The sequence below is a fragment of the Callorhinus ursinus genome, unplaced genomic scaffold (genome assembly GCF_003265705.2).
Source record: "Callorhinus ursinus isolate GAN/ISIS: 27379988/994484 unplaced genomic scaffold, GSC_fseal_2.0 scaffold51, whole genome shotgun sequence".
Lineage (NCBI taxonomy): Eukaryota > Metazoa > Chordata > Mammalia > Carnivora > Otariidae > Callorhinus > Callorhinus ursinus.
In genome coordinates, this window is record NW_027397113.1 from 10,065,878 (window position 1) to 10,073,374 (window position 7,497).

The following is a 7,497-nucleotide window of genomic DNA, read 5'->3' on the forward strand; positions in this document are numbered from 1 at the left end:
TATTAGAGAGCTGATGGAGAATGTCTAAGTTGTGGGAAAGCTAGGGATGGAAGATTTGTGATGGAAACATCAGGACTCGAATGAGGCAGGTAGGAAAAGAAATCAAACAGACCATCCCCTCCTGTGTGTGGGCACCCCACAAGGAGCAGCACAGGCATTTCCCCCACCCCATCTGACCCTATAACCTGAAAAACAGGGCCTGGCTTACTTCTGGGGCAAGTGCCAGATGAAGCAGTGCCTTGCAGCTCATGTTAAGGACTTTGGTCTTTTTCCTACTCCCCGTGGGAACCCCAACCAGGAAACCACAGTAGTGGTAATAAAGGTGAGAATAGTGTGCTGAGTGTCCGTTGCATTCAGTTGACTTAGGGTTTCAACCTGCCCTTCTCCCAGCCTTGCCTGATGTCCTCTCCAACGCTGCCATCAGCATTCACAAAACCACATGGAATAGATGAAGGATTGTGGAAGGTAGAATGAATCCTCAACAAGTAACCCCTTGTAAACAAGTTGTCTGAGGTGGTGGAGTCCTGGCCTTGACCAGGCTACTAGCCTGTCAAGATGACCCCTGACCAGATCATAAACTTGGTCACTCAGGCTCTTGGGTCCCTATTTTCCATATTTGCCAAATGCAGAGATGCTTATTCAATTTCTCAACGATATTAAGAAGTTCAAACTTAAAATTATACTAAAAATGGGATGGTCCAAGGAAAAAATATGCAGGTGCTTTGTAATTATAAATCACTCCCAAAGTTTTAGACAATGAAATTGAAAATGTACGTGAGCACTCGCATGCACGTGTGTGTGTGTGTGTGAGTGTGTGTGTGTGTGTGTGTGTGTGTGTGTGTATTTCCCAGTGGTAGGAAATGCCTGGTGGCAAAAAAGGCAGATGAGGCTATTAGGGCGTATTGTCATTGTCAAGTGTCCCTTGTACTTCAGAGCTGACAATGAGTAACTTTGTGCAATTTCTATAGAGTCATCCATCCCCTCTTCTCTCCAAGGAATACATTCCAAGACCCACAGCCTATGCCTGAAACCATGGGTACTATGGAACCCTACATATACCATGTTTTTCCCATATACATAGGCCTATGATAAAGTTTTATTTACAAATTAAGCACAGTAAGAGATTAACAACAATAACCAGTAACAAAAAAAGAACAATTATAACAATATACCATAATGAAAGTTATGTGAATGTGGTGTCTCTCTTTCTCTCTCTTTCAAAATATCTGATTGTACTGTCCTTAGCTTTCTTCTCGCAATGATGTGAGAAGATAAAATGCCCGTGTGCTGAGATGAAGTGAGGGGAATGACATAGGCAGTGTGACAGAGCATTAGGCTACTTCTGACATAGGGTCAGAAGGAGGATCATCTGCTTCCTGGCCATGGCTGACTTCGGGGAACTGAAAGGGGAGCTGTGGACAAGTGGGGACCACCGTACCCTAAGTTCACCTGTAATACTGAATCTCGCCCTCGTGCCCTCAGGCTCAGGCAGCTTTATTTGGGCTCCTTCTGTTACTATAGTAACATCAGGATACTTCAGGCCCCTCACAAGGGTCTAGAATCCGATCTAGATCTTGTCTCCTTTCCTGAAAGCAAGGTCCATGTTATATTTCTGTTTCTGTCCTAGCATTTACAGGTGGCATCAGAAGGCTCAATTTCCATCTAATGTTTTCTTCCCTTGCCTACTTACCTACTGTGTGCCTGACTGTTTCCGGCAGTAAAGAGCTTCCATCTTTCTGGATCCTGCCTTGTAGTTTGGGACAAAGACACTATAACCAGGTAGCTAACTGATAATCCCAGATTATGATAAGGGTGACAGTGGACATAAATAGGGTGGTGTGCAATGGCAACAAGGATACTCATATAAGGCCTTCTGAGAAGGGGACATTGAACTAAGACATCAAAGAGGAGCCATCGAGGTGAAAATCCAGTGGATTTTCCATAAGGAGCCAGAAAGAAGGTGGCACCCTCAGTGAACCACAGTTAGCTTGTGGCTCGAGAGTGGCCATCAGAACAAGAAAGCGCTGCTCCCTGGAGCATTTTAGAAACATGCTGCTTTGATCTGAACAACACTGGGGGGAAAGTAGGTACCATCCCACACAGCAAAGAATTGTCCCATATGAATTTCCAATATTTCTTAGGTGCAAAACTGTTTATAATGATCTGAACCTAGAATTTACCCTTCACTTACATATAAGCAAAGAATCTTTTTTTATGGATTAGATATACATAAAACCGAGGGGAAAATGCACATTTTTTTTTTGCTTGGAACTTTACTGAATTGTTCATCATTCTGGAAATATCTCACTGCTGAGAGAATGGAAGGCTAGTCTGGTCCTTGAAATCTGTATCTGTCTATTCGCAACAACATCGCACACGAGGACTCTGATGTGTGTGTCACAGTATTCCACTCGTCTGAGCAGCTACAGGTGAATCTAAAATAGACATTTTACTTTATCATATATTGCTTTCCTTTTATTTTACATTATAGTTAGTTAATTATAGTGACATTTTAAAGAAATGTTCATAGATAATCTGTGAATTTTATTTAGGGAAAATATGGAGGCACTAAAATTCCTTATTGTAAAATTGTAGCATTGGGTCTGACAGGTTGAGGCTTATTGGGCTTGAGCTTGGTGAATCCCGAGAGGTTAGATGGTGAGACATTCAGGGACCCTGGGCGATGAAGGTGTTGTAGGCCATTGGCATTTCTGATTTTATACTAAATGCAGGGGGAAGCACTGAGAGATTTGTACACAAGCTGGTAAAATCATCTTATCTGTATTCCTCTGGGCAGCTGCTCTACAAGGAGAACAGGACCAGAAGCAGGTGCTTCCCCGGGTAATTGCCCCCCAAATGTGCCACTTTGCATAACTGATTATTTAAAATAAAATTTACTTAAGAGCCAGCCCGCCCAAGAAGGATACTCAGGCCCTCCTCCGTCCCCCTGAAGGCAGGAAATGAATCTCCCATGTGAAAGGTACCCTCTCATACCAGGAGGGACAGAGACAACCTTATCATTGGTGATAGGAAATTTAGAGCCAAGAAGGCTATATAACGTCTTGTTCCTTTTTACTAGTTTGCTACCCCGGCCCAAGTTCTGTTTAGAATTTCTTACTAATTGAAGATTGCAAAGTAAAGTTTCCTTTGTCCTGTCAAATCCCTCACAGACTTTTTATCTGTTCGTCTGAAAAGTATAAAAACTGCCTGCCTTGGTCATTTCTTTAGGTTTCAATTTCATTACCTAGGCCTCTGCATTAATGTAGTAAAACTTCAGGTTTTATTCTCCTGTGAATCTGTCTCATGTCAATTGACTTCTTAGTCCAGCTGGAAGACCTTGAGGGTAAAGGAAGAATTGTTCCTTCCCTTCATCCTTCACAAGGCCCCTGAGGCAGCCCAGCAAGAGACACAGTGGTAGTCTGGGCCAGGGTATTGATTGTGGAGAAGTGAGTCCACATGAGATAAATTTCGAAGGTAAAAGTGAGAAGACTCAGGGGTAGACTAGATGCAGGAATGAAGGAAAAGAAGGAGTTCAAAGAGATACTAGCGTTTCATGGCTTGGCACCTGGATGGACTGTGGTGCTATTGAATGAGGTGGGGAGCAAACAGGGAGTGGGGTAAATCAGGGCTTCTGTATGGCACATGGCCAACATCACAGCCAGAAAGTCCTAAATTTAACTCTAGGATGGCTGGAAAACCAGTGCCTTGAGTCCTAGTCTCTGCAGTTCTGAGTCGGTTAGCAGGCTCTTGTCTCAGCTTCCAACCTGACTCATGCAGTCTTTCAAACAAAAGGAATAGACCTTATTAGCTCTTTATTAACATATTAATAAACTTCAAGAGATTCTAGGAAAAACTTGCCTTCCACCTAGTACTATTTTCCAGCAAAAATGACAGTGAATATATTCTTGAAATTGTTTTTCTTAATTTAACAGAGGACTGTTTCTGTGTCCATAATTTATTTATTTATAAATTTATAAATATATTTACAAATATATTTATAAATTATAAAATTTATTTACATGCCCATAGTGAAGGATTCAGTGAGGGGTCCTAGGATGTTGAACAAGAATATGATCATGTGTTATGCCTAAGACAAAAAGTTATAGCTGTTACAATGAGGTCTGGGAAAACCTGGGTTCAAAGTTCAGGAATGCTGTCTTAAGACTTTGTATTACTTTTTAAAAAAATTTTATTATGTTATGTTAATCACCATACATTACATCATTAGTTTTTGATGTAGTGTTCCATGATTCATTGTTTGTGTATAACACCCAGTGCTCCATTCAATACGTGCCCTCATTAATACCCATCACTAGGCTAACCCATCTCCCCACCCCCCTCTCCTCTAGAACCCTGTTTGTTTCTCAGAGTCCATAGTATCTCATGGTTCGTCTCCCCCTCCGATTTCCCCCCCTTCATTTTTCCCTTCCTACTATCTTCTTCTTTTTTTAAACATATAATGTATTATTTGTTTCAGAGGTACAGGTCTGTATTACTTTTTAATTCCCTTTTTCCCCTCCTTTGAAAGTTCCTATGTCTCCCCTGATGAGTCCTTTTACTACACTGAAGAAAGCAAGAAGTTCATCCCATCCCCACCTGTTCAACACTGGTTCTTGATACAGTCCAGATCCTGTGTGAGATGCGGCTATGCCCACTTCAGAGAACACTTGGTAAGGATACTTGCAAACGCCAACATTTAATGTGCCCAGTCAGGTAGTTTATGACTTAAAAACAAAAACAAAAACAAAAACAGAGCCTATTTGGGGTAAGTTACAATAAGTAACCTCTAAATCCCCAGTGAAGTCTAAATGGCATCTAATTCAGTAGTAGAGACATATATAGGGTTATACTGGGTTCTTTCTCCTGTCTTGTATCACACCATACTTGGTATTCATATGAGGAAGACCCTATACCTTCCAGTCTTATAAATCTCTCCTCAACCTAGGATTTTTTTCCTTAACAGTAAGGATTTCACTTTACAAAGTTCAGACCTGAATATCTGAGTCCAAAACCAATGACTGTAAGAGAAGAAGGTTACCAGATCAGAGCATCTTTCTTATCTTTTATGGAGGGACCAAATGTCTTAAGATTGGAGAAAGCTCTTTAAAAGAACCAAATGAGCTCAGTCATTTCGATTTTCCCACTGGGTCTGGTTCAAACAAAATTGTAAACATGTACAAGACTCCCTGGAAATTTGTCTTCTTTTTTCTATCATCTTTAACAGGCAGGATCTATGTTGCTCCCATTCCTTTTTTTCAAAAAAGATCTTATTTATTTATTATAGAGAGAGAGAGAACACAAGTAGTGGGGACAGACAAGAAGACTCCCCCATTGAATGGGGAGCCCTATACAGGGCTCAATCCACGACCCCAAGACCATGACCTGAGCCAAAATCAAGAGTCAGATGCTCAACAGACTGAGCCACCCAGGTGCCCCTAGAATGCTCCCATTCTTAAAATCTATACTATCCCAAGACCATCTGGGATATAGCGCATATCTGGGAGTTATAAGAAAATCATATCCTAAAGGTAATCTTATATATTTTAACTTTTTCCACTCCCATTTTATCCCATGTCTATGAGCTCAGAGAGAATCCTCCCCCTCCTCTGAACAACATCCCTAAACATGAGTCTCATAAATACCTAACATGTCAGGTAATTATGGACTTGATTTTCCCACAGTCAACACCTTTTTATGGACCACGCAATTATTCGCTTCAAGAAGATTTGTTCCATCCTTTCATCCGTGAATTTTAGAAGCTTGTGCCCTTGGACACTCAGCAGCAACACAGGAGTAACCCAGTTTAGTCATGTGGCATTTTGTGTTTATATAGTTACATGTTTTTAATTCATTTTCATCTAGCATAATCCCTTTCATGATGCATTTGAGAAGAGTCCACTTGTGTTTTTAACTTTCAATGTGGCCACAAATCCATGAATGAAATTTGACATATTTTATTATATACCTGTATTTATTGCATTTCTAACAGCATTCCAAGCTGCAGGGCTGAGTTACCAGAAAGGTGGGGGCCGGGGGAAGGTTATGACCAATATTGTTGTCAGTAGCTATTTAACACCCAGCTGTTGCAAATGGGTGCTCATTGTGGGCAGTAACATGGCCAGTAAGGTCACTCAGAGGAGAGTGAATAGAAACTGAGACCCAGCCGGTTACTGTGGCGCAAAGAACCATGAGCAGCAAAGTCTCCCGCGACACCCTGTATGAGGCAGTGCGGGAAGTCCTGCACGGGAACCAGCGCAAGCGCCAGAAGTTTTTGGAGACGGTGGAGCTGCAGATCAGTCTGAAGAACTATGACCCTCAGAAGGACAAACGCTTCTCGGGCACCGTCAGGCTTAAGTCCACTCCCCGCCCCAAGTTCTCCGTATGTGTTCTGGGGGATCAGCAGCACTGTGATGAGGCCAAGGCAGTGGATATTCCCCACATGGATATTGAGGTGCTGAAGAAACTCAACAAGAATAAGAAATTAGTCAAGAAGTTGGCCAAAAAGTGTGATGCCTTTTTGGCTTCAGAATCTCTGATCAAGCAGATCCCACGAATCCTGGGCCCAGGCCTGAATAAGGCTGGCAAGTTCCCTTCCTTGCTGACCCACAATGAAAACATGGTGGCCAAAGTGGATGAAGTGAAGTCTACCATCAAATTCCAGATGAAGAAGGTGCTGTGTCTGGCAGTGGCTGTTGGCCATGTGAAGATGACAGGTGACGAGCTTGTGTACAACATCCACTTAGCGGTCAATTTCCTGGTGTCCTTGCTCGAGAAGAATTGGCAGAACGTCCGGGCTTTATACATCAAGAGCACCATGGCAAGCCCCAGCGCCTGTACTAAGGAACAGTTCAATAAATCCTAGTGCTACCCTTAAAAAAAAAAAAAAAAAGAAACTGAGACCCACTACAAGCATAGAGATCTCAGAAGGGTGAGTGAACAGGATGTCTATTTAGATCCTCCCACAGAGATCTAACTCAGAAAAAACTCTGAAAGTTAGAATCATGTCTACAATACCTTTTCAGATTTTATTTTCATGAAGATGGTATCACTTTTTAAAATTTAGAAGCCATGTTACTTACCATCAAAGGAATCTCAGCTGTATGTTCTATGGCAATGATTCAATCATGGTCACTTTCTTGTGTATAGCATGATGGATGGGGTAAAATAAGATGCCCAGTTAAAGGACAGAGTTTTCCCAAGTCCAAAGTGGCCATTGAGCTTCTGTCTTGGACCTGGATGAGTTCTTACCTGCCTAGTCACCCCCAGGAATCCCCACGTATTTTCTGTTCAGGCATTGCTAATAATATTTTCTTTTTTTTTCCTTTAAATTTTTTATTCTTATGTTAATCACCATACATTACATCATTAGTTTTTGATGTAGTGTTCCATGATTCATTATTTGTGTATAACACCCAGTGCTCCATGCAGAAAGTGCCTCTTTAATACCCAACACCAGGCTAACCCAATCTCCCACCCCCCCTCTCCTCTAGAACCCTC

The 7,497-nt window shown here is 41.8% G+C and overlaps 1 pseudogene; it reads left to right on the forward strand.

Moving 5' to 3' along the window:
- The first annotated feature begins 6,174 nt into the window (after positions 1 to 6,174).
- On the forward strand, positions 6,175 to 6,856 carry LOC112829343 (large ribosomal subunit protein uL1 pseudogene; annotated as a pseudogene).
- Positions 6,857 to 7,497: the final 641 nt, after the last annotated feature.